General features: G+C 52.4%; 2 protein-coding genes across 4 annotated transcripts in view; both read left to right on the forward strand.

Annotated features, from left to right (window-relative positions):
• The window catches only part of C8H8orf82 (chromosome 8 C8orf82 homolog), a 152134-nt gene that overhangs the window by 43850 nt on the left and 80598 nt on the right, over window positions 1-27686 (forward strand). The gene's annotated exons all lie outside the window — the stretch shown is intronic.
• Window positions 1-27686, forward strand: part of ARHGAP39 (Rho GTPase activating protein 39) — a 144219-nt gene that overhangs the window by 38882 nt on the left and 77651 nt on the right. Inside the window, exon 1 of one of the 3 annotated variants that reach the window (XM_050800837.1) lies at window positions 23544-26555. The exons of the other annotated variants lie outside the window; for them this stretch is intronic. The gene's annotated coding sequence lies outside the window, so the exon portion shown is untranslated. Of the gene's footprint in view, window positions 1-23543; window positions 26556-27686 lie in introns of those variants that run through there. 3 annotated transcript variants of the gene reach the window in all.

The raw sequence follows: 27686 nt of genomic DNA on the forward strand, positions 1-27686 counted from the left end.
GGGAGGATGGGGTCCTGGGGCAGAGTGATGGGCAGGACACAGGAGAGCCGAAGGGATGCCAGGAGACAGGTCGGGTGGTGCTGCCGGGGCCCTGCCTGAGCGCCTGCCTCGAGAGTCGGCCACTTGGGCGCCGCTGCGTTATTCCTTGATGTGAGCGTGGTGGGGTCTTGGTGGTCAGCTTCCCTTCACCAGCCCATCTGCCTGTGTCTGCATCTCCATGTTGTCTTGTTTCTGCCTGACCGATTGTAGCAGCCAGTAAATCTCTCGAACCCAGGAGGCAGAGCTTGCAGCGAGTCAAAGTCACGCCACCGCACTCCAGCCTGGTGACAGAGTGAGACTCCGTCTCAAAAACAAAACAAAACAAAACAACAAAAATGATTATTTCATGCAATGTTTATAGATTTAGAGATGTGTTTACATTTTACTAACCATTTCTTTTTGCATCTCTTTGTTTTTTTTTTTTTTTTTAAGACGGTCTTGCTCCATTGCCCAGGCTGGAGTGCAGTGGCGCCATTATGCCTCACAGCAACCTGAAACTCCTGGGCTCAAGTGACCCTTCTCAGTAGATGGGACCGCAGGTGTGCACCACCACAGGTGGATATTTTTCTTTCTTTCTTTCTTTTTTTTTTTTTTTTGAGACAGAGTCTCGCTCTGTCACCCAGGCTGGAGTGCAGTGGCCGGATCTCCGCTCACTGCAAGCTATGCCTCCCGGGTTCGCGCCATTCTCCTGCCTCAGCCTCCCGAGCAGCTGGGACTACAGGCGCCCGCCACCTCGCCCGGCTTATTTTTTTGTATTTTTAGTAGAGACGGGGTTTCACCATGTTAGCCAGGATAGTCTCGATCTCCTGACCTCGTGATCCGCCCGTCTCGGCCTCCCAAAGTGCTGGGATTACAGGCTTGAGCCACCGCGCCCGGCCTTTTTTTTTTTTTTAAGAGAGGGGTCTTGCTATGTTACTCAGGCTGGTCTTAAACTCCTGGCCTCAAGTAATCCTCCTACCTCAGCCTCTCAAAGTGCTGCGATAACAGGCATGACCCACCACGCCCAGCTCATTCTTTCCTTTTAAAACATTTTTCCTTCTTCCTGCATCCTGTCTTTTAGAAGCATCTTTAATGATGGTCTCTTGGTGGTAAGCTGTATTTTATCTGAAAATGTCATTTCACTCTTGTTAAAAGATAATTTTGTTGGATGCTTGATAGGTTCCTTCTCTCAGTATTTAGGATGAACACCACGGTCTTCTGGCTTTCACTGTTGCTGAGAAGGCAGCCGGCCGTCTGTACTGCTGGCACTGCCCTGGATGACCTCTCTCCTACCTCTGGTTGCTTTTAGAATCGTCTCTTGGTCTTTGGTGTTTTGGAGCTTCCCTATGATGTGTCTCCCACACAGATTGCTTTTATTTAACTTGTTTAAAATATACTGCGTTTCCATTACCTAGGGACTCAAATCTTTCATCAGTTACAGATTATCCTTCAGCCAACAGCTCTTCAAATACTGCCTCTTCTTCGTTCTATTTTCCCCTTCTGGGGCTAAATCAAATGTACCTTAAACCTTTGCATTCTGTCTTCTGTGTCTCGATCAACTTCTCTGTCACTTTCCCTGTCTTGTTAACTCTTGGCTGCATCCTTTTTTTTTATTTTGAGACGGAGTCTCGCTCTGTCGCCCAGGCTGGAGTGCGGTGGCCGGATCTCAGCCCACTGCAAGCTCCGCCTCCCGGGTTTACGCCATTCTCCTGCCTCAGCCTCCCGAGTAGCTGGGACTACAGGCGCCCGCCACCTCGCCCGGCTAGTTTTTTTGTATTTTTTTTTTTAGTAGAGATGGGGTTTCACCGTGTTAGCCAGGATGGTCTCGATCTCCTGACCTCGCGTTCCGCCCATCTCGGCCTCCCAGAGTGCTGGGATTACAGGCTTGAGCCACCGCGCCCGGCCGGCTGCATTCTTAAAAAATGTCTTCCAGCTCACAAAGTTTCTTTCAACTGTACGTAATCTGACATTCAACCTATTCCTTGGTCTCTTTCAAATCTTCCTTATCACTCCTGCTGGTCTCTTGTTTTCTGCTCATCTTCATGTTCTTTCTTTTTCACTTTTTGAGTCCCTAGTACCTCAACTTTTCGAGACTTCTTTTTTTTTTTTTTTTTTTGAGGCGGAGTCTCGCTCTGTCGCCCAGGCTGGAGTGCAGTGGCCGGATCTCGGCTCACTACAAGCTCCGCCTCCCGGGTTCACGCCATTCTCCTGACTCAGCCTCCCGAGTAGCTGGGACTACAGGCGCCCGCCACCTCACCTGGCTAGTTTTTTGTATTTTTTTTTAGTAGAGACAGGGTTTCACCGTGTTAGCCAGGATGGTCTCGATCTCCTGACCTCGTGATCTGCCCGTCTCGGCCTCCCAAAGTGCTGGGATTACAGGCTTGAGCCACCACGCCTGGCCAACTTTTCGAGACTTCTGAGTGTTCTGTAGCACAGACAGGGTGAATCCTCAGCTTCCTTCACTGCCGACACGGAATCTGGCTTTCTCGGATCTGCTAAGGAAATTGTCACTCACCCATCTGCTTCCCGGCTTCCAGAATTTCACTACTGTCTTCTCTCCCACTCCACCCATTCCCTGCGAGTCTGACTTTTTAAAACATCACTTTGCTGTTCACTTCGCAAGGGCTTGGGAAAGAGCGACACTGCATTTGTGTTCACTCTGCCACCCTTACCCAGAAGCCAGTATGCTTTTTAAAAAAATTACCTTCGGCATAGGCCAGGCGCAGTGGCTCATGCCTGTAATCCCAACACTTTGGGAGGCTGAGGCAGGTGGATCACTTGAGGTCAGGAGTTTGAGACCAGTCTGGCCAACATGGTGAAACCCCGCCTCTGCTAAAAATACAAAACTTAGCTGGGCATTGTGGTACCTGCCTGGAGTCCCAGCTACTTGGGAGGCTGAGGCAGGAGAATCACTTGAGCCTGGGAGGCGGGGGTTGCAGTGAGCTGAGATCACACCACTGCACTCCAGCCTGGGCGACAGAGCGAGATGCTGTCTCAAAAAAAAAAAAAAAAACAAGAAAGAAAGAAAAGAAATATTTTTGAATTAATTTAAATTTCATTTCTATCACAAAAATTATTTCAAAATATTAAAAAAAAACTTCTTAAATCATCATCTATTAACATTAACCATATTACAAGCACACTCCACAGATGTCTTCCTGGTCAACACTTCTTGGTAGAGCATCTTTTTATTTCTGACAGTTTATAAGTTCATAAACCATATGATTCTTTCAATATGCATTCCTGTCAATGGTTGCAGGGGTAAATTTTGTATTTACATCAAAAAACAAAACCAACATTTTAACTAAATAAAGTGCAGGGGAGAAAAAAAGTCCTCAAGTTGCATTTCGGATACAACTAGAAGACGCCACAATCACACGCGTAGGTGTGAGCAGAGCATGTGCTGCCTGGATGATGCTGACACAAACAGGCCTCTCAGCGTCACCCTGGGAAAAGCAACACTGAAAGCTTCACCTCGGCTGTCCAGTGTCAGGAAGCCGCGTTTCAACCATTAACATCCTCACGCAGTAGCCTGTTTCTTGTATAAAGGGTGTTTGTTACACGAATGTTTTGTCTTGGGAAACCGGTTGCACTGACACATGATAATTTACTAACTTTTCCTATTTAACATGAAAAAGACAGCATTTTCATGCAAGATGTCTGGTTTTCAGGAATGGGTTACTGATGCAAGAACTACCTTTGCTCTCTGTAGAATATATTACAAGCCACATGCAGAAAATATGGAAAACCATTTCTGCCAAAAGCCAGATCAAGTAGTCTGTGCTATTTTAGAAGCTCCATGACACCAGGGATTGGCTAAACACAAACAAGTTCAAACAAGCACCCACCTATTTTCGGACTCTTGCGTGGCTCAGTTTCACCTGGTGGACTGACAGGGACAGTTTTCATGGCACATGATACGGTTTGGCTGTGTCCCCACCCAAATCTCATCTTGTAGCTCCCATAATTCTCACATGTTGGGGGAGCGACTTAGTGGAAGATAATTGAATCATGGGGGCAGGTCTTTCCCATGCTGTTCTCGTGATAGTGAATGAGTCTCACGAGATGTGATGGTTTTAAAAACAGGAGTCTCCCTGCACAAGCTCTCCTCTTTGCCTGCTGCCATCCAGGTAAGACATGACTTGCTACTTCTTGCCTTACACCATGATTTGAGGCCTCCCCAGCCACGTGGAACTGTAAGTCCATTAAACCCTTTTCCTCCATAAATTACCCAGTCTCAGGTATGTCTTTATCAGCAGCTTGAAAACAGACTAATACAGCACACTTACAAAGCAACACTGCAACGTAGGTTTAGCAGAAACAACAAAAAATGTCGCAGCATTGCAGTAAAGAACAGTGTTTTCCCGATAAATACCCATTAGGTAGTAGATAAGCATCCCACAAAATATTGCTCAAAATGAAGCTAAGTTTTTCGATTCATACAGTTGTCTGTTTTCACCTCCCTAAATGCTCTGTTCCACTTGCTTTCATTTCATCAGATCCTGGTACATAGAAATCAACATTGTGATGGTCTCGTTCTTCATCTATACAGACATGACTCTATTTCTTCTTTCCTACAATAATAAAACATACACTCAACTACTGGGCCCATCCCAGCACCAGCTCTTGCAGCGGTGCTCTGGGAGGTGGATCTGAAGGTTTCAGCCACCATCCACCTGTTGTGCCTCAGGACCATGGGGTTCTCAGGTTCTAGTCTATGGCGTCTGGGACCCTGGGGCACTGGTCTCCGGCCCTCAAGGCACCAGAGGACGGGAAAGGAGAGGAAGACACCATTACATTCTTTATGGAATGAAAATTAACTCTTTCCTGCCTCAACCTCCCAAGTAGCTGGGATTACAGGTGCGTGCCACCACGCCCGGCTAATTTTCGTATTTTTAGTAGAGACTGGGTTTCACCATGTTGACCAGGATAGTCTCCATCTCTTGACCTCATGATCCGCCCACCTCAGTCTCCCAAAGTGCTGGGATTATAGGTGTGAGCCACTGTGTCCGGCAATGAAATAATCTTTGTAGGGTTCAAAAGAAAGAAAAGACTAAACAGAAACATGGGTTGCAAGATAAAGTTGAGAATCTCTCAGAAAATAGAGCAAAAATTTGGAGTTGGAGAATAGGAGAGAAGAATATCCAAGGACCAGTCTAGGGAGTCCAGTACCTGGATAGTAAAAGTTTTAGAAATGAGATGGAGGAAACATCAATGAGAGAAAGTCACCGAACAAAATGTCCCAGAGGCCACCAGACACCCACACGCTGTGTCAAAACAGACCGGGACAAAGACGCAGAGACATGGCGTCTTGAAATCCCAGACCCTAGGGCCAGGCACGCTGGCTCACACTTGTAATCCCAGCACTTTGGGAGGCCGAGGCGGGTGGATCACAAGGTCAGGAGATTGAGACCACGGTGAAACCCCGTCTCTACTAAAACTACAAAAAATTAGCCGGGCGTGGTGGCAGATGCCTGTAGTCCCAGCTACTTGGGAGGCTGAGGTAGGAGAATGGCGTGAACCCAGGAGGTGGAGCCTGCAGTGAGCCAAGATCGTGCCACTGCACTCCAGCCTGGGGGACAGAGCGAGACTCCTCTCAAAAAAAAAAAAAAAAAAAAATCCTAGACCCTGAGGACAGATCGAAGATTTGGAAAGCTTCCAGAAAGACAGATTGTGATCCAGGATTGAGGGTCAGGATAACTTTGGACTTCTTTTTTTTTTCTTTTTTTCTTTTTTTTTTTTTTTTTTTAGGTGGAGTCTTGCTTTGTTGCCCAGGCTGGAGTGCAGTGGCGCGATCTCGGCTCACTGCAGGCTCCGCCTCCCAGGTTTACACCATTCTCCTGCCTCAGCCTCCCGAGTAGCTGGGACTACAGGCACCTGCCACCACGCCCGGCTAAATTTTTGTAGCTTCAGTAGAGACGGGGTTTCACCAGGTTAGCCAGGATGGTCTAGATCTCCTGACCTCGTGATCTGCCTGCCTCGGCCTCCCAAAGTGTTGGGATTACAGGTGTGAGCCACCACGCCCGGCCAACTTTGGACTTCTTAATAGCAATTCTGGAGTTTGGAAGTCTGTGAAGCAGTAAGTTCAAAATTCTGATGGGAAGTGATTTCCAGTGTAGTATTCTTTACCCACTGAAACTATCAAAGGCCGCAGAATTTACCTCCCGGGCATCTTTTTCCTGGAAGTGACTGACATGTTCCTCACCAAAACCAGGTGGTAAATGGAGGGTGCTGAGCCAGGGGTGCGGGAGTGTCACCCCAGCGATGCCCCAGGGCTGGGAACCACCTTAGTCCTTTAAACATGTACAAGGCTAGTTTGGTTAAAGATGCAAGTGTGCAGAGCTAGCTGATGTTATGCATACTTTATCCTGCAGAAGTGAAAATGCGTTTGGTAATGCTGTGTCTGTGTTAGCATCTGCTCCGATGTGCCCGGTGTCCCGCCCTCCTGGGCATCTTCACATCTCTGTGTTAGCATCTGCTCCGAGGTGCCAGGTGTCCCGCCCTCCTGGGCGTCTTCACATCGCCTGCATCGCAGGGAGGATTGTGGCTTCAGCAGCTTGGCCTGCCGTGCAGGGTTCCTGCGGGTCCCACAGTTTCTTCCTTTTTATTCCGTCTGTACTCCCCCCTCATCCCTCAGTAAAAACAAACCAACCCAGGCAGTTTGATTGTGAGTTTACGTTTTCCCACCAGTTTCCCACTCTTTTTTTTTTTTTTTTTTTTTTTGTTGAGACAGAGTCTCGCTCTGTCACCCGGGCTGGAGTGCTGTGACTGGATCTCAGCTCACTGCAAGCTCCGCCTCCCGGGTTCACGCCATTCTCCTGCCTCAGCCTCCCGAGTAGCTGGGACTACAGGCGCCCGCCACCTCGCCCGGCTAGTTTTTTGTATTTTTTTTTAGTAGAGACGGGGTTTCACGGTGTTCGCCAGGATGGTCTCGATCTCCTGACCTCGTGATCTGCCCGTCTCGGCCTCCCAAAGTGCTGGGATTACAGGCTTGAGCCACTGCGCCCGGCCCAGTTTCCCACTCTTAACTGCTAAGCCTCCACTAAAACTAGCTGAGTATTGAGTTTTAAGCAGCTTTTCTTCTGCACTCACCCCGTGAGAATCAACACAAAAGAATTCTGTACCTCTGGTCACCAAGAAGGGTTTCTCCATACCAGCCACAAATCAGTCCCACACAGACACCAGCTGGGTGTCCTCTAATTCAGTCCCCACACTGTCTGCCTGGCGGGAGACTCAGCCCCCCTCTTAGTCCTCACACTGTCTACCTGGCGGGAGACTCAGATCCCACTGGGTAAGTGCTTAGCCACCCTCTAAGTCAGTCCTCACACTGTCTACCTGGCGGTAGCCTCAGCCCCCGTCTAATTCAGTCCCCGCACTGTCTACCTAGCAGGAGACTCAGATCCCATCGGGTAAGCGCTCAGCTCCCCAAGAGCGCCCCCACTTCCAGTGCCCATTCCAAGCCCCGGGATATTTCACCTGAGCTCTGACCAACCAGGTACAGATCGGGGTTCCTACACTCCCTCCTTGGGTCTGACTAATTTTCAAGAGTGACTCATAGAATTTGGGGAAGCTTACATTGATGTTTATCATGAAAGATATTACAAAGGATACAAATAAAGAGAAGCGTAGGGTGAGGTGTGGGGAAAGGGCCTGGAGCTTCCATGCCCTCCCCAGGTGCACTGTTCTCCAGAAACTTCCCTCCATGTGTTCAGCTCTCTGGAAGCTTCTTGAACCCTGTCCTTTTGGGTTTTTATGGAAGCGTCATTACCTAGGCGTGATTGCTGAAACCGTTGGTGACCTACTTAACCTTCAGCCCCTTTCCCCTCCCTCCGTGGGGAGTGCAGCTGAAGATTCCACCCCCCTAATCCTGCCTTGGTCTTTGGGGCGACCTACCCCATCCTCAAGCCACCTAGGGGCTGCAGCCCTCAGTCAACTAACTAGTGTACAAAACAGCATAACTGTGGAGATTCTAAGCATTTTAGGAGCTGCGTGCCGGGGTGGGATGAAGACCAAGCACACATTTTACAATTTAAAACAAACAAACAAAAGAACAGGGTCTTACTGTGTCACCCAGGCTGGAGTGCAGTGCCAGGTCTCAGCTCACTGCAGCCTCCACCTCCCCAGGCTCAGGTGATCCTCCTGCCTCAGCCTCCCAGGGAGCTGGGATTACAGGCACAAGCCACCATGCCTGGCTAATTAAAAAAAGAAATTTGTAGAGATGGGGTCTCACTATGTTGCTTAGGCTGGTCTTGACCTACTGAGCATGGCCCAGAAGATTTCTTGAGTGGGATTTCTAGTTCACCTCTTAAATGAAAAATAAGCAAAATATATCTTGATTGTGAAACATGATTGTTGGAGTATTTTCTCTTTGAAAGCAATTTTAGAGCATGGGTTTGGGTCTGTGAGAAATGTGCCGAGTCCTTGCCCTGCCTCAGGCTCAGGGCAATTGTCTGGGCGGTTATGGGGCCATCACCTGACATGCAGTGCTGCCTGGGGAGATGGCGCTTTGGAGAGCGTGTTTAGCCAGTTGGTGGCAATCCTGCTGCCCTGGATGAGGGCAGCTGCCCATAAGCCCACCGGAACCCCTTGGGCAGGGGACTGACAGCCCAGGCCCAGACCCGGCTCTGCCCCGTGGCACAGCCCGCTGTACCCCTCAATTCGCCAGTTCTACCAGGCAAGCCCACCACTCATTGACATTCAGCCCTCATGCATGCTGAGGCCACCAGGCAGAGGCAGTGAGGGTTTGTCGACTTGCTTTGAGGTTAATCAGTCACAGGCTGCTCCAGTGTAGCTGGAAGAGCGGCTGCGGGCTCTGGACAAGTGACAGAAGGTAGGCTCCGCAGCTCTCCTGGAGGGTGATGGTGCCCTGGACAAGTGGCGTGTGCTCCAGGGCTCCTCTGGAGAGTGACGGTGCCTGTTCCGTGAACTTACAGCAGTCACTGAATTGTGTACTCACCAGTGCATGGATCTTAAGGTATGCAACTTACTGCAGTGAAACTGTTTTAGAAAGAAAAGTTCACCAGGATGTGACTTGGGTGGAAAAAAGAAAGCAGAATCAGCACTTTGGGGCCAGAAGCTCCAGGAGGGGCAGTGATGGTCTTGGCAGACCCAGGAGGGCAGGGCTGTGGCAAAGGAGCAACAGGGTGAGAACCAGTCCACATTGCACTGGCTTCACCTGAGGGCTCAGAATCCACGGCCCTGGCTTTCTTGGAGATGACGGCCCTGGCTTTCTTGGAGATGGCAGCTGAGATACGGAGGCCCAGTCACTGGCTGTTTGAAAAGCAGTTGGGTCCCTAGACTCTTACTCTCAGTTCTTGGCATTGACAGTTGCCCCGCCTGGTTTGGAGGCTCTTTCTCTGGAAAAAGGTTACGGGAAAACAGGAGATGTTGGTATTGGGGCTCTGGCCGAGGTGCAGCTGGAAGTTCCCTGCCCAGAACGGGATGGCGGCCAGGCCTTTCCCTCTGCACAGGCTTCTTTGGGGGATCCAACTGCCAACGGAGAACCAGAGTTGCTTACATCAGGAACCCCAACAGATGGCTCAGCTGTACTGCACTGACCTGGCCCCGTCCACCTCCCCAAGTTCAGAGTCAAGCTTCCAACAGGAAAGACACAGACCAACTTCAATTTGCAGGAGATAGAGACTCTGCACAGAAAAGAGCATCAGATACGGTGATTATCCTCAGGAACCTGTGAAACAGGGCAGATGGCATAAAGAAAGGATATTCAGAGAACAGAAAAAATGCTTGGCAGTTAAAGATGTGATGGTGGGAAGGAGAACGCAGGAGGGTTGGAAGATGAGTGACGAGGGCGCAGCCTTCCAGAAAGAAGGGCAGAAGGACAGGCAAGACATGGCGCCTCGTCCATTCCTGCTGCTGCAACTACGTGCCCAAGACTGGTGATGTGGTTTGGATATTTGCTCCTGCCCAATCTCATGTCGAACTGTAATCCCTGGTGTTGGAGGTGGGGTCTGGCGGGAGGGGTCGGATCATGGGGGTGGATCCCTCGTAAATGGCTCGACCATCCGCTTGGCAATGAGTGAGCTCTGGCTCTGGCTCATGCGAGATGGATCTGGTCATTTAAATGTGGGCAGCAGCTGCCCCCTCTTGCCCCTGCTTTTGCCATGTGAGGCACCTGCTCCTGCTGGCCTTCCGCCATGAGTCAGAGCTCCCTGAGGCCTCCCCAGAAGCTGAGGGATGTCAGTGCCATGCTTCCTGTACAGCCTGCAGAACCGTGAGCCAATCAAACCTCTTTTCTTTATAAATTACAGTTTCAGGTATTGCTTTATAGCAATGCAAGAATGGCCTATTACAGATGGGTAATTTATAGACAACAGAAACTTACTTCTCACAGTTCTGGAGGCTGGGAAGTCCAAAAGCAAGGCCCTGGCCGGTCAGCGTCTGAGGAGGGCTGGCTCCTCACTGGCACCTTCTCACCTAGTGGAAGACAGGGAAAGTCCAGGCCCTCAGGACCTGATCACCCACTGGGGTGAGGTTAGGAGTGCCACCTCTTAACACCATCACATGGGGTTCTAGGTTCCAGTGTCCGCATTTGGCGGGGGACATCCACTTACACCACAGCAAATAGGAAATGAAAAGCAGAGTCTAGGAGGCTCAGTGTCTCGGTAACTGGAGTTCTAGAAAAAGGACAGGGGACGTCGTGCATGTCACCAGGCACGTCGGGCTTGTGTGCTCAGCGCCGTGGGTGAGACCAGACCTTTGGGAGGCTGCAGAAGCTGGGGCTAGGGCTGGGGCGCTTCTCAGCCACCATAGGGCTGGAGAACCAGGAAGCACTTTCGTAATTGTGACAGAATGACCCTGATGAAGCCGAATAGTCCGTCTGTTGTCAAGGTAGAATACAGGCATTTCCAGACAGGCATGGTTTCAAACCTTCACCTCCCGTCTCACATTTTTCAGGAGAAGGTACCTGGTGCCTGGGTGAGCACATGAGTTGTGGTGGGGCAGTGAGGAGCAGCTGGACGGTGCCGGGTGGGGGCCTAGCCGGGGCTGAGGCACCAGGCCCTTGCTGTTGACCAGTCCTGCCGGTTTCCGTTCGGCCCATGTGCTCCGGGCCTCAAGCGCGTTGCTGAGATGCCTGGTGTTGGCACCTGGGCTCGTCCCACACCATTGCCAGGGGCCTGTTGGGGCTCGGCCTTGCCTGTCTCTCGGTAAGAAGTGTGCCCTTGTGTTTGGGGCTAGAATCAGCCCCCAGAGGCCCCCACAGTGCCCCCTGCCCCTGCGTTGTGCTGCACCTGGACTCGCAGTTGGGAGGCGCCACCTTTGCCATCCCTCAGGATGTGCCCCCAGCAAGTCCCCAGCACTTCCCACAGGCTGTCCCCTCTGCACACACCACTGACGCCATCGCAGCTTCAAGTCCCCTGGCCACCGCCTGGCGCCCTCCTCCTCTGCCTGTCGCAGCCCCACCCGAGTCTTGTCCTCACCACCCTCTGCCAGCACAGGTCTGGCCCCAGGCCCCTGGGCAGAGGCGCTCGTTGCTGTCAGTGCCATCACCTGGTACTACACAAAGCTGCTGCTTTTGTTGATCTAGAAAAACAATTTCAGAGGGTTGAATCTGCTTGCTGATGTCTTTCAGGTTTGTCTCCACAGCTCTGACTTCTGAAACCACACTTGTGTTCGGTAGCATGTGCAGGATAAGCCCCTCACACTTGCTTGTCCCCAGCCCCACTCCCCCTGACCTTCCCCAGCCCGCAGCAGCTCCCACGTCTGCCAGGGCCCATCCAGCCAAGCCCTGGAGGTCTCTCGGTCGTGCTCTGCCTCGGCCCCGCTGGAGCCTGAGGGTCTGCTCTTACGGTGGTGCCAGTGCTGCAGCTCCGCCTTAGGCCGAGGCTGCCCCTGATCGGGCAGCAGGGTGAGTGGTGACTCTGGGGAAAGGGAAAACCCTTCTGTTACAGAAGATACTGAGAAGAGCAGTGCGGCTTCAAACCCAGTTTGCAACTCATGTAGCTGAAGACACTCACCTGTGCACATTGTGAACCTTGTGCACGTTGTGAACGTTTCCAAGTTAGTAAGATCCAGTAAAGGAGTGGACAGAGGGTGTGAGCCAACACCTTGGGGGAAGGGAGGCGCTAACGGGAAGCACGTGGCAGGTGCTGGAATTTGGTGGGGGGAGACGCACCCGCCATCACAAGAATCGTACGCGTCCTTCCGGGCGCAACAGTGACAGGGTGGGGCAGTGAGAAGCTGGACCGCAATGTGGGGTGCGGAATTCCTACAAACCGGTGGTGGGCTGAGCTCAGCACAGACACAAGGAATTGAGCAGCCTGGGGTAGTTCTTTGGCCCGTGGGTTGTTTAGAGGGTGAGTTCCCTGTTGGGTGGAGTCAGGCCGGCCAGGTTGGCACGTTGACTCTGGGAATCTGTGTTCTTCTAGATCGGTGATCGGGTTTTGTTGTCTGCCCACCCTGTCAGTTATCGAGAGAGACGGTCTTAAATCTCCTACTGCGATTGTGGGTTTGTCTGTTTTCCTTTCAGTTCTGACAGCGTTTGCTTTGTAAGCCTAAGGCTGGGTGATGCCAGGTACCTTCAGGATTGCCGTTTGACTTGGCGTCCCCACGCCACTCGGGAATGCCCTCTGTGCTGCTGCCTCTCGTCTGGCCCAAGGGTTGCTGGACCAGCCCTCTGCGTGTGTTCTCCTGGCTGTTTTTCCTGCTGTGGCTCTCACGAGTGTCCCCTGCTCGAGTGGCTGGGTTGCTTTTACCCGGCAGATGTTCACTGCCGCCCACACCAGGCTGTGCTCAAAGGACTGGGGAGAGCAGCGGCGATGTCTTCTGCCCACAGATCGCACCCGGCCCCTGCCCTGAATGGCGACCACCGTGGCACCCCACGCCGCCCTCTCTGAGGACACTGTCTCTTGTGGGGCCAGCATCAGCCGGCTGCAGTTTGTGTCAGAGCACCCTGAGTGAGAGCCTGTGTCGACCACTGCATGTGGGATGACGGCTGCTGTGCCTGATGCCAGCCGTGGCGCTTCCACAGGTCCAGGACCAGCGGTGCCAGCCTCCTGGGGAACGCCGCCCCCAGCCCACTGCATTGGCCTGCACGCAGCTGGGCCAGAGTCTGAGTTGCGGCGGCACCCCCGCTCCGGCTCTGAAGGCAGGGGCAAGGCTCCCCTGCTGGCAACTCCAGAGCCAGTGGTCAGAGTGCCTGGCGGAGCAGTGCTGTGACCGGGAGGGCAAGGGGTCCAGGGTGCAGGGAGGCCTCCGTGAGCCAACCTGCCTCATGACTGGTGAAGTCAGCAGCTGCTTTGTTTTGTTTTGTTTTGTTTTTGAGACAGGGTCTTGCTCTGTTACCCAGGCTGAAGTGCAGAGGCGCCATCTCGGCTCACTGCAGCCTCAACCTCCTGGGCTCAAGTGATCCTCCCACCTCAGCCTCCCAAAGTGCTGAGACCAAGGCGTAGGGCCCATGCCCAGCTGGCAGCAGCTGTTTGAGGTCATTGTAAACCCCACTTCCTTTCTTTTTTTTTTTTTTTTTTTGAGACGGAGTCTCGCTTTGTCGCCCAGGCTGGAGTGCAGTGGCACGATCTCGGCTCACTGCAAGCTCCGCTTTCCAGGTTCACGCCATTCTCCTGCCTCAGCCTCCCGAGTAGCTGGCACTACAAGTGCCACGTCCGGCTAATTGTGTGTGTCTGTGTGTGTGTGTGTGTGTGTGTGTGGTTTTTTTTTTTTTTTTTTTTTTTTTTTTTTTTTTTTTTTTTTGAGACAGAGTCTCGCTCTGTCACCCAGGCTGGAGTGCTGTGGCCGGATCTCAGCTCACTGCAAGCTCCGCCTCCCGGGTTCCCGCCATTCTCCTGCCTCAGCCTCCCGAGTAGCTGGGACTACAGGCGCCCGCCACCTCGCCCGGCTAGTTTTTTTTTGTATTTTTTAGTAGAGACGGGGTTTCACCGTGTTAGCCAGGATGGTCTCGATCTCCTGACCTCGTGATCTGCCCGTCTCGGCCTCCCAAAGTGCTGGGATTACAGGCTTGAGCCACCGTGCCCGGCCGTGTGTGTTTAATAGAGACGGGATTTCACCATGTTAGCCAGGATGGTCTCTATGTCCTGACCTTGTAATCCGCCCGCCTTGGCCTCCCAAAGTGCTGGGATTACAAGCATGAGCCACCACGCCTGGCCTATGAACCCCCTTCCTTGCTTGCACTGTGGCCTGGCAGGTCAGCCAGCTGAAAATGAAGGGTGACGCCAGAGCCCCCTCCTCTGTCCCTGCCTGTCCCTGCCAGCTGCAGACACTGGGAGGGTGGTCGGATCCCAACAGCAGAGGCGGCTGCAGCCTTGGCCTGGCTGCTGTGTGGGGGCTGCTGGATCCAGGTGATCTTTCTTCCTTTTCTTGTTTTTCATTTCTGCTCCCTAGTGTTTTTGGGGGATCCTCTCCCCAGGGGGGACAAACATGGCCCTGACAGCTGCAGGCTTGAGCCTTATCCCAGCAGGAGTTCAGGGGTGTCTTGTGGGGGCTGTTGTCCCACCTTAGTGCTGCTGCCTCCATGCTCTGCCTGTCCTGTGACCAGACATCTGTGGGGAGCTTCACTGAAGTGTCAGGAGGGGAACTGCAGAAAGAGGGGCTCTGGCCGAGGAGGGGAGGGGAGGGGAGGGAAGTTGCCCAGCAGAGCCAGGGGCATGTCCCTAGTAGGAGGGCAGACCTTGGTCTTGGAGATGGGCCTTGGGGGTCCACCTTGTAAGTGAAGAGGCCAGGACTCAGGAAGAGGCGCTGTGGTGTTGGCAAGGCTTTTGCTGGGCCTGCTGCCGTGTGCAGTAGGTTCTCCGTGAACGGGGCTGCCAGGGCAGGCGCTGCTGCAGTTTGCTGTTCGTCCCGCCGTGTTGGTGCAGATGTGCGGATTAGATAGAGGCGGCCTGCTACACAGGCGGGTCTTCGCTGTCTTCAGAAGGAGATTGGGGTGTGATTGATCAGAAGAAATGATGCAATCTCTTTCATTCTCAGGCCCAGTGAATTGTGGATTTCATGCTGCTTCCTCTTCTTTCCCCTCTATTCATATAAAAGTATTTCTTGAGATGATTATTTTATGATTCATTATTTTGTCCAAGCCCAAAAGTATATCCTGCACTGTACGCTTTGCATGTAGTGCAAAGGCGCTCGTCATGGCTGTCAGCACGGCCAGGTCACTGGGGCTAACACAGTGGCAGGCGCAGGTGCAGGTGGGTGTGGCTCACAGGGCCGACCTCGTGTGGCTCCTAGCTTATTTAGCACGAGTGTAAGGAAGCTTCTCTTCAGGAGGCCTGCGTGCTGGTGAGGTCTGGGCTCCCTCTGATGGGTGGAGGGTCCTGGCTTGTTTGCAGCACAGGGCTGCTCCATCAGCTCTCCAGGTCTTAGCTGGGTGGCCCAGGGCTGCTGCTGATGCCAAGCATGGTCGTGGGCCTTTGTTTGCACTTGGTGCGCTGTTGTCACCCCAACAAGTGAGGGGTGTGGGCGCAGAGCTCCTCACTCACTGCCAGTCCTTCCCTGGGAGGCTTTTTGTCTACTCTGTGTGCTCACTTGCTCAGCGGCCTCTCTCATCCCTGATTCTGGGCGGTGCATTTGACAGAGGCCTGCCTGGGTGCTGCAGCCTCTGACATTTGCCCAGACGTTGCTTCATGCCCTGCTCTGTGGTCCGTTTCAGAGACACTCCCTGGATGGTGAATCTGTGTTTTCCGTTTCTTGGGTCGGCATTCTGCACGCCTGCAAGGTAAAGCCTGGCTTCTTGTGCCATCTCCCCCGTCGTCAAGTGCCTCCTGGGACGCGTCTGCCCGCTTTGTGTCTGTGCCACGAGGCCCTGTCAGGTCTGGGTGGCCTCGCTGGTCACGGGAGCCCTGTCTCCACAGAGCCAGCCGCGATGGACCCGCACCAGCTCTGTCTCTTCCATTCTTGGCTTTTCAAATGTCCTGCCCTTACACTTCAGATGTGTTTGGTGTAGACAGTTTCTCAAGATCTTTAAAATCTTGCTGACAGTCTTTGCCTCGACTAGACTATTGGTCCATTTACATTACTGTAATTATTCTATTTAAATTTATTTCCACCGTCTTTCCTTGTACTCTGTCGTTTGAGAACCAGGTTGCTTCTTCGCTTCTTTTGGATGATTTTTTTTTCTTTTTCTTCTCTACTGGGTTGGAATTTGCTCACTTGGCTTCATAGTGGTTGCCTTGGATGTTCTAACATGCAGAATTAATTTGTCAAAGTCTAAAATTAGTATTTTTGCCCTCCTCCAAACGATTCAAAGATCCGGGAACATTTTATTCTGAGCACTCCGTCCACACAGGACTTGCCCCTCCCCGTCGCAGCCTGCAGCGTGTTGTGTCTCTGTGGGTCCTGACCACGTGGGGCCAGGAGGACTGCGAGAAGAGCTTCCCCTGGGGCTGGGTAGTAACTTTCTTCCTTGTTCACCTAAACCCTCCCAGTCTCAGCCTTGGGGCGTCCCCCAGCAGTAACTGGATCCGCACCTGGGCCTGGCCCAGGCTTTCTCCTCTCTCCCCTGACTTCTGCAAAGCTGTGAAAGGAGTGGGTGCAGGCCAGCTGCCGGCCAGGGCCCTCCTGCACAGGGCCTTCCTTTCTCCAGGTCCCTGCTTTTACTTAGTTTTTGTTCTCTAAGGTTCTGAACTTTCTTGCCAACCCACTGATAGATTTTTAAAGTTTTTAAAAATATATCTTACCAGGTAGTAGTGCTCATTTGTTCATTAAAAGGCTGGTCAAAGCTTTTTACTCTGACAGAATGTAAGTGTCCACTCTGAATACATTGACCCCTGTCACTGCTGTGGGCTGGGCTCGTGCCTGAGGCTGGAGTGTTTCTCCCACCAGGACTGGGCCTCCTCTCCTGGGAGAGCGACTCCGGGCACAGCCGTTCTGGCCCTCGGGTCATGGTGGCAGAGTCCGGAGTGTCTGGGAGGTGCCATGCCTTATGCTGCGTGTTGTGGGTGAGCCTTGGACTTGGCTAGAGGCCTCACAGAAGGAAGCCCGTGGCAGCTGGGGCCGCTGACATGGCCATGGCGGGTGAGGACATTTCTGAAGCTTTTCTGGAACCTGCGTTGAGAAACTGGAAGTGATTCCGCGCAGAGGCAGCTCACCTCAGCCTTGGCCACTCAGCCTCCACTCCTCGGGTGCCCCAAGGCCCACACTTTGCCTGGGACCCCGGCACCTTGGGCCTGTGCAGACCCCAGCGAGGCGGAGGCGGCCTGCCTGTGTCCCACTGATGGCACGAGGCCATGGGGGGCTCAGTCTTGTGTGTGTTTTCTGTGTCTGTGCCTTTCCTCTTTTTCTTTCCTGCTTTCTGTGGGGTAAGTGAAAGTTTCTCCTCCTTTATATTTTAATATCTTTCCAGTGGATTTGATTATTTTCTTGATCACCCTTAACACTGTGTCTTCATGCACTGAGTCTTCCTACCCAAGTCGCAGTCACTCAGCTCTTCTGCGGAGCACCTGAGCGTGTGCGGCCCACCCTGAGCCGACCACATCTTGTTTGCCTGAAGCTGTAGTCTTATCCCTTAGGAGAACATGAACATGAGCTTTTATTTTATTTTAGTTTTGAGACAGGGCCTCACTCCTGTCTCCAAGCTGCAGAGTGCAGTGGCGAGATCTTGGCTCACTGAAGCCTCTACCTCAGGGCCTCAAGCCATCCTCCCACCTCAGCCTCCTGAGTAGCTGGGACTATGGGTGCGCACCACCACGCCCTGCTAGTCTTTGTATTTTTGAGGGTTTCACTATGTTTCGCAGGCTGGTCTTGAACTTCTGGGCTGAAGCAATCTGCCTGCCTCAGCCTCCCAAGAACATGAGCTTTTAACCAGTGGTCAGTTATATTCACCACTGTCTTCCTCCCACCTGCCAGGACCTGCCCCCCAGCCCTTCCCGCCTCTTGCCTCAGAACCTCTTCTCTGGGTGGCGCCTTGACTCCGGACCCTGCCACGTTGATATGAAGCCATGGGACTGCCTCTTCCTGGGGTTTGTGGTTTTCCCGCCCCTGGGAACTGGCAAGCTGCGTTTGAGGGCCTCTGCTGGCCTGGAAGCCCTGTGGGCCGTGGAAAACTTGGGAAGTGGGTAGTTTCTGTTCTAGAGCCCAGAGCCCTCATCAGGGAGACCTGGCAGGATGCAGCTTGTGCTGTCCCGGCCTGCTGCCCCTTTGTACAACTTCTGAGAGGGCACTGGTTGGCCTGCAGGGTCCAGGCTGAAGGCAGGGACTGATGAGAGTTTATGTGATGTCACGCCAACAGGGCAGGCAGCTGCAGGCTGGGGCTTGGGCCACCCTCTAAGGGGGGCTAGGACAGCACCAGGATGGCTGCCAACTGGGGCTGTGGGTGGTGAATCTGGCCCCCTCCAACCATATACTTCCTGCGAGGCAGGCCTCACAGGCTGGTGACAGCGGAGCTTCCGAGGGACAGGCCTGTGCCAGGCGTTTTCCAGTTGCTGTTCAGTTTCAGTTCCTTCCCAGCACCTTCACCTCGAGGGCACAGTGGCCACTTCAGGAGCTTAGCCTCAGGGACTCCTGCCGGTCCTCACGGCCCTCTCCTGTACTCACAGTTCCTGCCTGACCCAGCATCTTCTGCTCAGACGCAGGCGTCTGTCCTGGAGGGGCAAGTGGATGGGCACAGGCAGTGTTCAGGGCAGCCCGGCGGGTTGGGTCAGAGAGGGCGGTCTGGACCTGAATTGGGTTTGGAGCCATCGCTCTTGTGAGGGATGCAAGCTCGGTAGATGGCAGGGCTGCTTGGGCAGTAGGCATATACTCACACACACGTCACGTACTCACACGCACGTGGGCACACATGCTCTCATAGACACATAAGCTCACAAGCACATGGGCATATGCTGTCTCAGGGACACAGGTTCACACGCACACGGGCACACGCTGTCTCAGACACTCAGGCTCATGCACACAGGCAGACACACGGGCTCACGCACACGGGCACATACAGGGACATAGGCTCATGCACACGGGCACACACACTCAAGGACACACAAGCTCACATGCACACGGCCACACACGCTCAGGCACTCAGGCTCATGCACACAGGCACACATGCTCTCTCAGGGACACAGGCTCACACGGGCACACATGTTCCCTCAGGAATACACAGGCTCACACACACATAGGCACACATGCTGTCTTAGATACACAGGCTCACACACACGGGCACACACGCTCTCAGTGACACACAGGCTCACACACACGGGCACACACTCAGGGACACAGGTTCACACATGCACACACACACAGGGACAGGCTCACGCACATGGGCACACACTCAGGGACACACATGGACACACAGGCTCCTATGTGCACACACAGGGACACACAGGCTCATGCACACGGGCACATTCAGGGACACAGGCTCACATGGGCACACACATTCTCTCAGGGACACAGGCTCACACGCACACGGGCACACAGGAACACACAGGCTCACGCACATGGGCACACATGCTCAGGGACACACAGGCTCACACACACACGTTCTCTCAGGAACACAGGCTCACACACACGGGCATACGCTCTCTTGGACCCACAGGCTCACACCAGCATGCACGCTCTCAGGGGCACACAGGCTCACATGCACACGGGCACACAGGGAGACACACAGGCTCACGCACACGGGCACACATGCTCAGGGACACACAGGCTCACACACGGGCCCACACACACAGGGACACAGGCTCACATGCACACGGGCACACAGGCTCACACACACAGGCACACACGCTCTCTCAGTGACACAGGCTCACACACGGGCATCCACACTCAGGGACACACAGGCTCACGCACACGGGCACACTCAGGGACACACAGGCTCACAAGCTCTCTCAGGGACACACAGGTTCACACACACAGAGGCACACACACTCAGGAACACACAGGCTCTCACGGGCACACACACTCTCAGGGACACACAGGCTCTCACGGGCACACACACTCTCAGGGACACACAGGTTCACACACACAGGCACACACACTCAGGGACACACAGGCTGTCACGGGCACACACACTCTCAGGGACACACAGGCTCACGCACACGGGCACACACGCCCTCTCTCTGGGACACACAGGCTCACGCACACGGGCACACACGCCCTCTCTCTGGGACACAGGCTGTCACGGGCACACACACTCTCAGGGACACACAGGCTCACGCACACGGGCACACACGCCCTCTCTCTGGGACACACAGGCTCACGCACACGGGCACACACGCCCTCTCTCTGGGACACAGGCCCACACACATGCTGCGTGCGGACCCTGGAGTGGGGATAGGGGACCCGCGCTTCTTGGAGCGAGAGGCCTCTGGCACCCTGGTCTATGGCGAGCGTCGCCAGCCCAGGCAGATGCTGTTTCCGCGCTTGCTCTCCCAGCAGACCCCGTCTGGAGCTGGCACAGAGCATCCTCTGTTCCAGATTCGGCGTGGGACGTTGGAAGCAAGCGCCTGTCGCCCACTCATGACCGGAACTTTCCGGCAGTGCGAGGTGGGGGCGGGAAGCCCTTGTGACGTGTCTGGGGCCTGGGCCTGTCCTCCTCCCTGTGTCCACTGTGGACCAGGCTGGGCTGTGGCCTTCCCTGCTACGGAGACCACCACAAGAGACCCTGGGGGCCCCACGTCTGGAGAACGAGGATGAGGACGGAGCACACCTGCCTCGTAGGGTTGTGGGAAGAACCAGGTGAGGCCGCTGTCACCAATGCGCACCTGTGCCCGCCACGGTGGCTGTGCGCCTGCGGTCCTGCTCACGCTGCGCCACAGGGCCTTGGGAGGAGGTAGCCAGTGCCAGGGGCTGGAGAGACCCCAGCAGGACTTGCTCCTAGGAAGCCCAGCACTGCGCCTCCCACGCAGGAACCAGGCTCCGCGTTGCGGGGAGCCCGGCCTCTTCGGGGACCGCCCTCCCAGCTGAGCAGGCAGCAGCCCCAGCAGAGGGGGAGGTGGCTGAAGCTGGCCGTGGGCCTGGGGACGGAGGGCACACAGCTGAGGCGCGTCCTGGGGGCTCTGCCTGCCTGCTCTGTGCCCTGTCCGCGCCCACCATGACCAATGCAGGCAGCAACCCTCACCTCAGGCAGGGCTCTGGGTACAGCATTCTGGTGGACAGCCTCAGGATAGAGTCCACGGGGACCTCCAGAAGCTTCCTCTCCCACCTATTAAACTACCTATGAACACAGGCAAAGGCAAAAATTCCACATCAGTAAATTGTGAAGTGGATTCTTTTGAAAAAGCTCATGCGAGATTATTGAGCAGAAAAGAAGAGGCAGGACGTGATCATGACAGCACCAGCTCCGCCCTCTCAGGACCCCGTGTGGCCCCAGCCCTACACCAGGACCCCAGTCTGGGAGAGGGCGGGGACAGGAGGCGCTGGGCTCGGGTGGGCTTTGCCATGCAGGGAGGCGAGAGGTTCTTGAAAGGGTGGAACTCAGAATTTTTTGAGAAATGTTACAGTAACCACCTAATAAAACTTAAAATATTCTATTCCATTGAAATATAATTTTAGGCCAGGCATAGTGGCTCACACCTGGAATCCCAGCACTTTGGGAGGCCGAGGCGGGCGGATCACAAGGTCAGGAGACCAAGACCATCCTGGCTACCATGGTGAAACCCTGTCTCTACTAAAAATACAAAAAATTAGCCAGGCGTGGTGGTGGGCGCCTGTAGTCCCAGCTACTCGGGAGGCTGAGGCAGGAGAATGGAGTGAACCCGGGAGGCAGAGCTTGCAGTGAGTGGAGATCACGCCACTGTACTCCAGCCTGGGTGACAGAGTCAGACTCCATCTCAAAAAGAAAAAAAAAAAAGAAAAAGAAAAGGAGAGGAAAAACAACTAGAATTTTTAAAAATCAATGCAGAAGATAAAAGCAAAACATGGAACTGTACAGAAAAGCAACCAACAAAGCCAGGTGAGAGGCCAGCTTGTGTGTGAGAAAATGTCTCAGATTCCATGATTAAAAGAACAAAAACCTCACTTTAGATCACAAAACCAGACCAGAGCGGGTGCGGCTAGCAGAGTTCACCTGCTCCTGCCCTTTTTTTTTTTTTTTTTTTTTTTTTTGTCTTTCCAGTTTCTTATCTCCTGGGGCCAAGGCTGAGCTCTCAGCCTGAAGTCTGTTCCCAGGAGGCCCAGCCGAGCTGGGGGGTCTCCTGGTTTGTGGTGCTGGGTGCTCCAGTCTCCTGTCTCTTGCTGGTGCTGCACCGCTTGTCCCGCCTGCCAAAGCCAGTGACAGGTGAGAAGCCCTTTGAGACGTGAGGTGCCAGGCCCTCGTACCATCACCTTTATTCAGAAGGACTTCTGTTCTGAAATCACCCAGTTTTTTTGTTTGTTTGTTTGTTTGTTTGTTTTGAGACGGAGTCTCGCTCTGTCGCCCAGGCTGGAGTGCAGTGGCCGGATCTCAGCTCACTGCAAACTCCGCCTCCCGGGTTTACGCCATTCTCCTGCCTCAGCCTCCCGAGTAGCTGGGACTACAGGCGCCCACCACCTCGCCCGGCTAGTTTTTTTTTGTATTTTTTTAGTAGAGACGGGTTTTCACCGTATTAGCCAGGATAGTCTCGATCTCCTGACCTCGTGATCCGCCCGTCTCGGCCTCCCAAAGTGCTGGGATTACAGGCTTGAGCCACCGTGCCCGGCCTGTTTTTTTTTTTTTTAGATGGAGTCTCACTCTGTCGTCGCCCAGGCTGGAGTGCAATGGTGCAATCTCTGCTCACTGCAACATCTGCCTCCCTAGTTCAAGTGATTCTCCCGAGTAACTGGGACTACAGGCCATGCGCCATCACGCCCAGCTAATTTTTGTATTTTTAGTAGAGACTAAAAATGTTGGCCAGGCTGGTCTCGAACTCCCGACCTCAAGTTATTCTCCTGCCTCGGCCTCCCAAAGTGCTGCGAATCCAGGCGTGAGCCACCCCGCCTGGCATTATTTTGTATTAAAATAGTGTTTGTTGATTCATTGGGCAAAATTGATTCAGTGGGCTTTGAGCATGTATGGTAGTGAGCAGAAGACATTTTTATTTACTGAATTTTAAACAATCATTTTGTAAAGAGGTTTGAATAATGAGAAAAATACCCTGCACCACAGGATGCCATTGGCACTCGCCCTCCTTCGTGGGACCCAGGTCCCCCTGTACCTGTCCTGCTGCCTGAGGCCACTGTGCCACCCCTGGATGCTGCCCCTGTGGCCCTTGGGCTCCCCCGCCCTCCCCACCTCCTGGCTGCTGCCCAGGGCAGCCTGGGGTGAGGCAGTGCAGTGGCACAGAGTCAGCAACAAGGGCACAGCCTCATCTCCTACCCTGGAGGTTGGCTTGGGGGGCTCAGCGTGAAGGGGGTCAAAGGAGTAGCTGAGCACCCTTTGACCAGCCGGCCTCCTAGGACACAAGCAGGCTCCGAGGAGGAGTCTGACCTCTCAGTGCCTGAGCCTCTGTTTCCTGCACTGACAAAGCCCTTCCATGGCTTTTCGCATTTCTCTCTCATAGCCACACCCATGCAGAACTGATGCACCAGCCAGGACCCTTTTGTGGGGGCCTGTCCCGGGTCACAGACCAGGTCTCTCTTTTGACCATGGACACGGGGCAGCCAGGAAGGGGCTGTGCTGCCAGGCAAGTCCATGCGTCCTGAAGGCACAGAGGCCCCTCCAGACTGCCCATTTCAGGACCTTGTCATGCAGCTGGAGTCATGGGTGACACCAGCCCCGGGGCCAGGCAGTGGCTTGGCAAGCGTTGCAGCAGCCACACGGCAGTAAGAAATTCTTTTTCTGTGCATCCAGGTGGCTCCAGCCAGCACCGTCCTTTCCGTGTGGGTGTGCCTGACACCCTCCTTTCCCCCTCCCAGAAAGGTGAAGAACCTGACCTCCCAAGTCCATTCCGTGGCTGGCTGATGGGCTGGGTCCCAGATCTAAACCCCTCAACCTGGCCTGTCCTGGAGCGGGCGGCCTTGGTGAGCACAGCTGCTGAAGGGGCAGCAAATGCCAGTCGTGCCTGTCCTGGTCACTGGGGTCGCGTCTTTGCCCAGCCTGGCGCAGGCACTGGGCGGGGAGAATGGGGCCTTGTGTCTCCAGCTCACAGCCGAGCTTTCAGAGCATCAGACTGGGTTCATTGTTCAGAACCGGGAAAACTAAAAACAGCATTGAGAATGGAACTTGGACCTTCTGGAAATGACAGCTGAGTAAAGACTCATTTATTCTGCTTCCCTTCTTGAAACTCACTGCAGTGAACAAAGAGGATGAAAAATAGGGAACAAGATTTAATTCACAATGGGCCTAAGGAATAGCCATGGCAAAGGAGGGTGTCGGCCAGACGGGAAGCAGTGACAGCCACATCAGGTCCAGCAGGCTGGGTTTTTGTTTAACAAGAATGGATTTTTGGAGATAGTGTTGATGAGTATTTTAAAAGAATGGGGGTTGTGGCTCGGGGAAGCTGAGTATAGGCAGACATCTGGCAAGATGAGGCAGAAGGCCCACGTGCTTCACTTTTCTATAAGATCCAGATTCTCATTTTTTTTCTAATTTTTAGAAAAGGGGGCCTCACTTTGTTGCCCAGGTTAGAGCTCAGTACCACAGTCATAGCTCACTGCAGCATCGACCTTCTGGGGTCAGTGATCCTCTCACCTTAGCGTTTTTCGTAGCTGGGACCACAGACGTGCGCCCCCATGCCCAGCTAATTATTATATTTTTTGGTAGAGATGAGGTTTTGCCATCTTGCCCAGCTGGTCTCGAACTCCTGAACTCAAGCAATCCTCCTACCTTAGTCTCCCAAAGTGCTGAGATTGTAGGCATGAGCCTCTGCCCCCACGATCCAGACTCGTAAGGGGTGAAATGGGGAACGAAAGGATGGGCTGAGGATTCCTCTTAGTTTTCAGCATCATACTGATCATTATGTTCATATGAGGAAACTACCAGAGACCAGGGAAAAAGTCACCTGGAAGGATTAGAGGGAACAGTGAGTACTCAGAGCTCTCAAAACACTCAGAAGAGTGGCTGTTGCCAGCAGGCTGACTGAGAAGCCCCATAACTCACAGGGCGTGTGGTAGAGTACCCAGTGGAGAACAGTTAGCCTAGAATAAATGCTGCTCTGCTGCTGTGTGACAAATCTCAGAAGGAAGAATCAACATTTTCAGTTTCCAAGTATCTGGATCCAAAACAAAGCTCAAGAACAGTAATGGGCCGGGCGCGGTGGCTCACGCCTATAATCCCAGCACTTGGGGAGGCCAGGGTGGGCAGATCACGAGGTCAGGAGTTCAAGACCAGCCTGGCCAACATGGTTAAACCCCATCTCTACTAAAAATACAAAAATTAGCTGGATGTGGTGGTGCGCACCTGTAATGCCAGCTACTTGGGAGGCTGAGGCAGGAGAATCACTTGAACCTGGGAGGCGGATGTTGCAGTGAGCTGAGATCACACCACTGCACTCCAGCCTGGGCGACGAGCAAAACTCTGTCTCAGAAAAAAAAAGAATGGTAACAGGAACACAAAAAATATACAGCTTTCCAAGAGGTAAAATTCATAATGTCTGGCATCCAACCAAAGAACCAAAGATCATCAGGTATGGAAAGAAACAGGAAAGTAGAACCCAGGCTGGAGTGAAGACTCCATCCACACTGGCGTAGATGTTAGGGTTGGCAGACGGGCACTGAAGTAATTGTTTTAACTGTATTCCATGTGTTCAGAGAGCAAACGTAGATGTTAGGGTTGGCAGACGGGCACTGAAGTAATTGTTTTAACTGTATTCCATGTGTTCAGAGAGCAACAGGAAAGACGGAACACATTAAGTAGAGACATGGAAGTATTTTAAAAGATCCAAATTAGAGTTGAAATGAAAATGTCCAAGTACCAAATACACTGGATGGGATTAATGGTAGATCAGAGATTGCAGAAGATTAGTGAACCTAAAGACGAAGCAGTAGACACTCTCCAAACTGAAACGAGGAAAAGAAAAATATTTTAAAACAAACAGGAGCATCATGGAGCTGGAGGACAACTTCCAGAGGTCTAACGATTGTGTGATTGGAGTCCCTACGTGGGAAGGGAGGGACGGAAGAGTTGTTGGACGACATGATAGCTGAAAAGCTTCCCAGTTTGATGGAAACTATAAGCCTAGATCTGACCATCTTTTCTTTCTTTTCTCTTTGTTGACCAATGGATTCATGTCACATGATCGGACCATCTTAATGACCCCAGAGCACAAGAAATGAAGAAAATCACACAAGGCACATCATCAAGTTACTCAAAACCAGTTACAAAGAGATAAATCTTAAAAGCAGCCAGAATAAAAAAAACAACAAAAGGCCTTTGCTTATGGAAGAAACAAAGACAAAGATGCAGATGACAGCAGATTTCTCATGAGAAACAATGCAAGTGGGAAGACAATGGTGTAGTGTGTTTAGATGCTGAAAGGAAAAAAAAAAAACACCTGTCCACCAAGAATTCTATACCTAACTATCTTTTAAGTGACAGTGACATAAAAATGTTTTCAAACACACAATAGCTGAACTAGTTCATTACCAGCAGACCTTCACTGAAAGAAATGTTACAGATGCTTTAGGCTGAAGGAAAACAAAACCATGTGGAAATCTGGATCTATACAGAAAATTGAAGAGTACTGGAAATGGTAACTGCATGTTTAAATACATGATACTCAAATCTCTTTAAAATATAATTGTGTAAGTATAGTAATTATGTAGCAGAGAGAGGAATTTATAACATATACAGAAATAAAATATTTGACAAAAATGGCAAAAATAAAAGGCCAGAAGAGAAGAAAATGGTAAATGCATATATTTGAAGTGGTAGAACAGCACTTGAAGGCAGAGTATGGCAAATTAAATATGCATGTTATAAACCCAGAAGCATTTACTAAAATAGCAAAGCAACAAATTACAGCTGATAAGTGAACAGCGGAGATAAAGTTGACCCACGTAAAATACTTAATCCAAAGAGGGCAGAAAGGAGGAAAAGAGGAAAAAAGAACAGAACAGGTAACACAGCAAGATGGTCGGATTGCACAAAAAAGCAATACCCACATATATACTGGCTAAAATAAACTGCTTTTTTTTTTCTCTTTTTTTTTCTTTCTTTTTTTTTTTTTTTGAGACAGGATCTCACTCTTTTGCCCTGGCTGGAGTGCGGTGGCGCAGTCATGGCTCACTGCAACTTTGACCTCTTGGGTTCAAGGAATCCTCTGGCCTCATCCTCCTTTTTTTTTTTTTAGATGGAGTTTTACTCTTGTCGCCCAGGCTGGAATACAATGATGCAATTTCGGCCTACTGCAACCTCTGCCTCCCAGGTTCAGGTGATTCTCCTGCCTCATCTTCCTGAGTAGCTGGGACTACAGGTGCACCCCATCATGCTTGGCTAATTTTTTTTTAGAGACAGGGTCTCACTATGTTGCCCAGGCTGGTCTTGAACTCCTGGCCTCAAGGGATCCTCCTGCTTCAGCCTCCCAAAGTGCTGGGATTGTAGGCATGAGCTACTGTGCCTTGCTACCCTCTTTAAATTTAAAGAAATAAATAGGCTATAAGTAAAAGAAGGATAAACGTTACACAATTCTAACTCTGATGTAAAGCAATCTGGAGTTGCTATAATATCAAATGTACCGATTTCAGAGCAAAGGAAACTACCAGGATAAAGATACTTCATGATAAAGGAGTTCATTCATGAAGAAGACACCGTAAATGTGTGCACCTAATAACAGAGCCATAAAATACATGAAGCAGAAACTGATAGTGCAGAGAGAAATAGA

Source organism: Macaca thibetana, chromosome 8, assembly GCF_024542745.1.
Source record: "Macaca thibetana thibetana isolate TM-01 chromosome 8, ASM2454274v1, whole genome shotgun sequence".
Classification (NCBI taxonomy): domain Eukaryota; kingdom Metazoa; phylum Chordata; class Mammalia; order Primates; family Cercopithecidae; genus Macaca; species Macaca thibetana.